Raw genomic sequence first — 8,267 nt, forward strand, 5'->3', positions numbered from 1 at the left:
AAAAAAAAAAAAAGACAGCGACAATGTATCCACATACATGGAATAAATTAAAAAGAAAGAAGGAAGGAAAGAAAGAAAGTGGGCCTTCCCTTTTAAGTCCCAGGGGCGTCAGTTCACCTCTAGGATTGGATTTCTGGACAGGCAGCTCTGTGGACTGGGAGCAGGTGGGCCCAGTAACACATATTGGTAATCAGCCCAGAGGCAGTTTTCAGTGGCCTGAGACTGTGTTTGTCATTCTGTAGGTTAGCCCAGAGGAAGATCCACTCAGGAGCGGTAGAATGATCTCTTGTGGGTGGCAGGGAGATGGGGAAAGCAGAGGGACAAGAGCCTCTGGAGGAGGGCAGCTAGGCTAAGTACTCCCGGGTCTTATAGGATCTCATCCTCCATCACATCTCGGTGGCACATAGCCCTTTTACTGATGAACCTAAAGCCAGCTGTCTGGCAGAAGTCACAGGAAGTAGGGCCTTGCTTGTCTTATTCTGGAGTGCAAGTTAGTCCCCTTAACATTGTGCCATCGGAACCCGAAAATTTAAGGACCTTCGCTCTCTTCCCTAGGGGGCCCAAGTTTATCTCTAGTCTGATCTCACAGTTAGGTCTCCGCTTTCCCACATGGCAGCCAGGAACCTCTTAACCCCATCCCTCACCTCTGTGTAAAGATTTCCCCCAGAGATCGCCATAGGGTGCAAAGAGAAGTCACAGCTGGGGCGGCAGCCACGCCCGGGCTCCCGACCCTGGGTTTTGGATGGGGGAGGGGACAGCTTCTCCGTGACATCAGCCCTGTTGTGGTGCAGTGTGCAAAGCCTACTGGTTGGCGTGGCGCGGGAAACGCCTTCCGGAGGGGGAAACAAAACGGCGCGCACTCCGGCGCAGCCAGTCACCGCTTCCCTGAGAGCTGTCGCCTGTGCACCTCCCAGCAGCTGCCAGGTGAGTGTTACCCCGGGTCATCCGCCTCGGGTCCCCGCAACTGCCGGAGCGCCTGGGACGCATCCTGCGCCTATTGGTTTTTCCGGTTCTGTCGCAGCCCTGTCGCTTGCAAGAAAAGTTTGTAGGAAGAATGATCCCAGGAGGGAGGTGGTGGGAAGTGGCTAGAGTTAGCTCGGCAGTGTTTCCCTTTCCTGAAAACTCTGGGTCCCTCCCCATCCCGGAGCTTCCAGGGCAGCTGACTTTCGCGTGCTCTAGACCCAGGGTGACCCTGCCCCCCACCGCCTGCAGGTCCTACAGAACAATCAGCGATTCTGTGGGCCACTGACACTCATTGTAAGGCTGAGGGATGAGGACATCCGTGCCACCCCTTCCCCCTCTCTCTTTTCCTGAGAGAAAGTGCCCTCGAGTGTGTGTGTGTGTGTGTGTGTGTGTGCATCTGGCTTGGTAGCCCCAGAGCGCAGGTATGAGTTTTCTTTTTTCCTGAAAGAACCAGATGGAAAAGAAAGTCTTGGTGGCAGGTGAGGACTACTGAGATCTCAAAGAGTCAGCAGGGGAGTAGAAAGGGCCTGAGAGCGAGCACATTAAAGCAAGTCGCAGTGTCAGCCAACAAGCTGTTATCTATCTATCTGACAGGTGTTTCATCCAAGTGGCACAGGTCTGGGTCTATTCTGCATGTTTCTGCTCCTGTGCTGTTGTGATCCGTCAGAGCAAGGGTCTAGACTGGGAGCAAGTGCTTGATGTCAGGACCGTCCCACCCACTTCTTGCCTCCTGTGGTGCATGAATGGACAGGCCTCCCCACCTTGACAGGACACTGTAATAGGACACCATCACTGCATGCAAGCGGTTCACTTGCCTTTGGTGGGACATTTATCGTGAGACTCTGGAATCTTGGTGACAGGGTTTCTGAAAGGCAAGCAGACTGAGTTTTGACTTAGATTTGACAATACACAGATGACCTCGAACAAGTGACAGCTCAGTTTTCTTCTGGGCCAGTACTTTTTGGAGCACGTATTACACACACACACACACACACACACACACACACACACACACACACCCTGGCATCCTGTAGGAGCTCAGAGGACTGGAGCTGTTAGCATAGTTATCTCTGAGCTAGGTGGGGGGTTTCCTTCAGGACTGGACCGTAGGGCTTCCTCCCTGCCTTCTGATCCTCTCCCCAGGCCTCTGCTTAGGAAGCCAGGCCTCTGTGTTGGAGAGAGGCTGATCTGGGCACTGCGTAAGCCTCATTGGAGAATCCAGCTTGGCACTGCACAGAGAGACCCTTTGCCTTGGCAAGGATATCCGGGGCGGGACCGTCTATCAGGGAAGGAAGTTTATCCTGCAGAGGGTGTGGTGTTGGCCTGAGGAGGTAGAGAGGAGAGCCATGCCCAAGGCTCAAATGCCTGCTGAGGGATTTGTGTGATTGTGGGAGAGAATCTGAAGGGCAGGTCTCCTGCTCTGTGATTACCTGCTGAGAAAATGTGAAAAAGCTGCCTCTGGCCTGCCCTAGCACCGGTCCAGGTGTTTTCTTTTGTAATTCACAGACTCCAGAACCAGTCTAGTCCTTCCTGGGTCAGAGTTGCAGGCTGAGAGGGTAATGTTTGTGCTCGATCCATGGTAAATCAACACTGGGTGATTGAAGTTGGCTATGGTGGCACGTGACCGTAATCCTGGCACTTGGGAGATGGTGGTGGGAGGATCACAAGTTGGAGGCTAGCCTGACCTAATATTTTAAAAAAAAAAAAAAAAAAAAAAAAGACAACCAGTCAAGAATCAAACACTGAGTGGATGAGTGGAGTCGTAAATAATCACCAACCTGTTTTTCCATGACTTCAGTGTTTACAAGTTTTTATTCACTGTGGGTCTCCTGGTGGAGAAAGCAAGTTGGGGAAGAAGCCTTCTGGTGAGCCCCTAAGGTTCATTTATGCAAGCAGGGCTCACTGGGCAAGGTTGACTTGCTAGAAGCCTGAAGGAGGCGTGGATTAAGTCCAAAGAGACCCATTCAGTTGTTTGGCATTAAGCAGGCACATTGGCAAATACTTAGAGGCACCAGACTGATTTCGATGGCCTTTCCAAACGATTATATATAGGAAGCAAGTGTCCGTGCTTGCTGCGCGCCAGCTGGGGCTCAATCCTCCACCTGTGTTGTCTATTCTGAGGAAGGGGCTGTTGGTATAGATGAAGCCACTCAGCAGGGATAAGGAATAAGACTGCAACTGGTCCCAAGGAGCTGTTCCAACACAAGCCTTCTGCTCCCACAACCCGCCTGTGGGTTTTTCTTTGCTCCTTCACACTTCCGCATTCCAGGTCACCTAAGGAAATGGAGTCATTACTGAAGACCACTCCGTGGTGACTGATATGTAAAAGCAGATAGGGCTTCAGTGGGTTTAACGTGGAAGGGGTCATCTTTAGATTGCCTGACTTCCAGGTTTCCAATCTCCTAGGTGGCTGAGGGTCCAGGGAGTCCCACGAGTCACTTCCCAGGCTTACTTTCGTGCCCCCTGATATGTGTCTGTGTTTTGGAGTCATGTTTTCAGGAAAGAAAAAAAGAATCCTGGAAAAGAGGCAGCCAGCGTGGGGGCCCTCTGTAAGAGCTGTTGCTTGAGGAACCAGAGGTAGCCTGAGTCCTGCCAGGAGCTCACCTACTGTTTCCAGTTGTTAGGATTTGTATATGGTAATGACATGGCTTGAACTACGTCGCTCCCCAGGAATTTGTCTGACGTCAGTGTGGAGTAATTCCCATGTATGGTAAAGTGTGTAAATACGAGGCAGCTAGTGTTTCCAGACTCTGGTATTTCCAGAGCTGTCCAAAGCTGTGCCTGAGGAAGAAATAGAAAGGCTCACAGCTGCAGTGCAGCCTAGCCGGCAAGCTGGTCCCCACCCCAGGGGGTCTGGGTCTTCTTCATGTGACGGGGGTGGGGGATGGGGGTGGGGGGGTGGGGGGGGACACACGTACATGAGCTGGGTCTCTTTGAGATATCAGCTGCGAGCAATGCATTTACAAGGCGAAGGCTCTCTGTTGTTTTCTCTCTTTTAAAAATTAATCAGAATCATTCAGACCTTTCTGTTCAACACAGGCCACAAACAGCTGGCTCTGCTCTCAACGTCATTCCAGACAAAGAGCGGATTCAATTTGATCATAACTTAATTATAAGGTTTCTTGTACTCATTTAGAAATACTTAAGGAAGTCTAGGGCTGAATGTGGCCCAGCTGTAGAGTCTGCATCTAGTCATGGGTCCCTGTTTCCATCTGCACACATGGTAATCAGATTTCTGAACTCCAAAGGTAGAGAGCTGGGGATGGGGAGTGGGGGTTTCTGGGGGTGGGGTATGGGAGATGGGGGTGGGAGAGCAAGATCTTAGTTAAAGTCAAGTTCTGGGGGACATGGGACCTGGAGTAGTGACAGCTCAGGGAGGTCTGACTGACTTCTCAGAGGGGAACCACATGCAAAGGGCTAATGAAGTCACTTTGGGGGAGTCCTGTAAAGCTGAGACTGAGCTCATTTTTGGGGTGCCTCTCTTCTACCAGGGACCTTTATCTTCAGGGTAGGTCTGCTCCTTGGGTACTCAGGCGTCACACCGAAGATTCAGGCTTCATGGGCTCTGAACTTGCGCCACCTTCCCTCTGACTCTGTCCTGGCTGCTCTCTGGGCATAGGGGCGTGGAGGCAGAGACAGCCACAGGGCTGGAAAGGTTGACGACACTTTTGTCTACCTGGCAGGTTCCAGAGAGCTCAGAGAACTTCTAGCAGCTCAGTTCTACCCAGATAAATACCTAACAGGTTTCTACCAGACCAAGAAGGTGGGGACTTGAGCCCTGAGCCTGTCAAGCCCTCTTTCACCGGAGGGAACAGGGATTATGGAGTGTGAGAGATGGGGTTTTTCCACTGGAGAAAGATGTGAGGTGGCTTGTCAAGTGTTTGACGGGGCAGGCTCTTCTTGGGCATAGGCGGCTGGCAGGCTTAGAACCCAGGAGGTTCTTTTGACCGACTGAATCCATCCATCACCTCTGTCAGGTTTAGAATGTGTGTGAGAGTCTATGCCTCTTACCCACACCAGGCCCACCCGATCCTCTACTGCTATAAAGGTCACCATCTTACATCCTTTTAAGACTGAGCCTCTGTATAGCTGGGCATGAGCCAATTGGCTGAACAGCAGGCTTGAGTTCGTCTGTCTAAGGAGGGCGGCCATTGCCTTCCAGCCTCTACCTAGCCCTGAGGAGCTTGACATTTCAAGTAAACAGCTGATGGGACATACCCAGCCATTCGATAGAAAATTCAGATTTTATTCTCTTTTGGGATTATCAAGACAGTTAACTAGGACGAACAGAACAAAGTCATCGAGTCCCAAAGGGAACAGGACTCTCTGAATGAACCCTCTGTGGAAAATGCAATCACAGAAGACAGTAGTGAGTCCTTGTTATTTTCAGTTATGTGAAGCCCTTAGATGTCCTAGACTCGATGGTAATCCTCCTGCCTCTCTTCCCCAAGTGCTGAGGTTATACACATGTGCTCCTTTGCCCAACAGCAATGATTTGTTCACCTAGGACCATATACCAGAAAGTCTGAAGAAAGATCTAGGTCCTTGCTGGGAGTTGCAGGTGGCCAGAGGGTACTGGAGAACTAGACTCTAAGGAAATAGCTTGTCATAGACTCATCCAGCTTGGTTGGCAGACAGGTCAGGGGATCCTTGTCCCTTCTGGGCATGTTGCATCTTAAGTCTTGCTTCTTCCAAACATAGATCAGTAGGGAAGGAAAGTGTCAGGCAGCTGTCCCCACATCTGACAGGGCTAGGCTGTGGATGCCAACCAGCGGCATGGCTTCCACAGTGCCGTCCCACTATCCATTCTCATTTAGGCATCAGAATAGGGGAGTGCTCCGTTTTAGGGATAAGCAGATGAAGTTGAGAAGTGCACAGTCTAGGAAGAGGTGCACTGCTCCATTTAACCCCAGCTCCAATCTCCTAAGCGCTGGGCACAGCCTCCAGGAGGTCTTCTGTCCCTCAGAACTAGGGAGGCAATTGAGATGAACCACCACCTCTCTAAGCTTTTGGCTGACTAAGAACAGTCTTCCTTTTAAGGCAATCCAGCTTCCTCACAGGCGGAGTTTGGCTGTTGGCAAGAAGAGGCAGAAAGGAGGAGGTGGGGTGAGGAACAAACATCACCTCCCTCTGGAAGGAGGTGGCCACAGACCCCTCCGGCTGGGATTGTCTGCACACTGACTCCTGAAGGGTCATCACCTGGGCAGAGAGGACAGAGCCTGCTTCCTGACTGTGGCATTGTTAATGCTTTCTCTCTTGGAGCCTCTGGAGTTCCAACCAGATTCCCAGCTCAAGGAATGGCCCAGCCAAGGGACATCCTGAGCGGATCCCTGCACTGGCGGGTCCTTGGGTTTCACCCATTCCCCCCCCTCTCCCCCTGCCCATGTTCCTGATTCCCTGGAGCCCTGTTGGATATGAGCCCCTGACACAGGGCCAGGGAGAACAAGGAGAAGCCTGTATGGAGCTGTGGGTCTCCCCCAGAGGGAGAAGGGCTTTGTGTCTGAACAAAACACTGCTTGGACCAGCTTCCTACCACGTGGCTAAGGGACTGTTCCTCCCTTAGTGGGTGTCCCTAAGGACTTGAGCATGTCCCCTATTGCTTTAGGGGGTTGCACAGGAAGGAGAAAGTCCAAGAGGAGAACCCATTTGATGAACTGCATACCCCACGCAGCAACCCTTGAGCATGCTCTGTCCACAGCCTGATGACTGGGGTCACAGAAGACAGAAATGTTTGGACCTTTCTTAGAATCCAGTTCTGCCTCCTGCAGCTGTGGTGCTATGAACTGGTTGTCCAACCTCTCTGGGCTTGGTTTTCTTTATCTGTAAACTGGGCATCTATTCCCCACCCTTAGAGGACAGCTGCCTAAACTATCCTCTGCTACAGAACCTGGGTTCCCAGAACAAGGAAGGAGCAGGGATGGCTGGCAAATAGATGGTGCCTTTCTTGCTGAATTGCACTTCCCCTGACATGGGCTTGCAGCCGAGTCTTTATTCAGCAAGTATAGTTAAGCCCTGGAGTCCTCAGGACAGAAAGAGGCTGAAGGGGTCGTGAGAGGCTGGAGTGGGGACTGGCCCCAAGGTTATCTGAGGAGGCAGAGAGGTCACCATCAGGTAGAGGAAGCTGCCTGCAGGGTGCGTGAGCCCATGGGGCTGAGGTCAGTTCTAGACTGAAGAGAAGTGGATGTGAGCAGCCAGTGATGGTCTCTGCAGTTCTTCTGTAGGAGGTGGTGCACCCAGCCTCATCTGCATCCTCCTAGCTCTTTAGGAAGTCCTGGTCTGAGGCTTTCTTCGTGTTGGACTGAGCTGGGCACTCAGGATTGAACAAAGACTGAATTGACAGGTTCGGGTCTGTGGGGTCAGACAAACCAGCTGAGGTCAAGCAAGCTGAGGTTTGCAAGACCCAGGGCAGAGTTCTGACACATGGTGGCAGGGCATCCTTGGTTTCTGGGGGCTACGGGGAAAAATGCTGTGTGAGAAAACTGCAAGTGGCTGTATGGGGATGGATTAGGATGTGTCAGGTCACTCTGTGCACCACTCATGTGACCGTCAAGTAAGTGACATAACAGTAAATAAAGAGAGGTTGTTGTTTGTGTAACTAGCATTCAGAAGCGCATTGAGCTATAGATTTGGCTTAAGCTTGTTCAATGACATCAACTAAGCCTTGGTTTACTTAATAGAACCCTTTCAGTTCTATTTTGGGCTGACTGCCCCTTGCTCCTGTCTCCTTGATTAGGGTAGGGGTGGAGGGCACTTGCTCCAAGGAAGGTCTCTCAGAAGACAGGATAACTTTTCTCCTCCAGAGCTCCCAGGAATTCCTATCCTATGATCTCACATATAACCAACCACACATAACTAGGTTAGGCTAAAAATGAGACTAATGTATGTAGCAGACATATTCCTCCAGGGGTGGCCACACTTGCTGGGTAAAGACGAGGCAAGTGGAGAGGCTGGGGAGAGGAATGAGGTACAGTGCCATAGGGCCATAGAACATAAAGGGTATGGTATACAGCCTTGGGGTGAGTGGGTAAGGAAAGGGAAGAAGAGCAGGACACATCTAAGGAAGAGTGAAGAGCCCCATCTTTGTTTTTTTTACAAACATGGAGAGAGGGTGGTGATGTCACCACAAGCAAAATGGAGAAATCGGGAAGGATCGGTGTGAGCTCAGGTGGCTCATCTGCAAATGGAGCACCAGTGGGTGCTCCCAGAGAGGGAAGCTCCCTGTGGGTGCTCCCAGAGAGAGAAGCTCCCTGTGGGTGCTCCCAGAGAGAGAAGCTCCCTGTGGGTGCTCCCAGAGAGAGAAGCTC

The 8,267-nt window shown here is 51.5% G+C and overlaps 1 protein-coding gene across 2 annotated transcripts in view; it reads left to right on the plus strand.

Annotated features, from left to right (window-relative positions):
- Positions 1-8,267, plus strand: part of Csrp1 (cysteine and glycine rich protein 1) — a 33,140-nt gene that overhangs the window by 8,474 nt on the left and 16,399 nt on the right. The window contains exon 1 of one of the 2 annotated variants that reach the window (XM_021169373.2): positions 819-924. The exons of the other annotated variant lie outside the window; for it this stretch is intronic. The gene's annotated coding sequence lies outside the window, so the exon portion shown is untranslated. Of the gene's footprint in view, positions 1-818; positions 925-8,267 lie in introns of those variants that run through there. 2 annotated transcript variants of the gene reach the window in all.

This window comes from Mus caroli, chromosome 1 (assembly GCF_900094665.2).
Source record: "Mus caroli chromosome 1, CAROLI_EIJ_v1.1, whole genome shotgun sequence".
In the NCBI taxonomy this organism is placed as follows: Eukaryota; Metazoa; Chordata; class Mammalia; order Rodentia; family Muridae; genus Mus; species Mus caroli.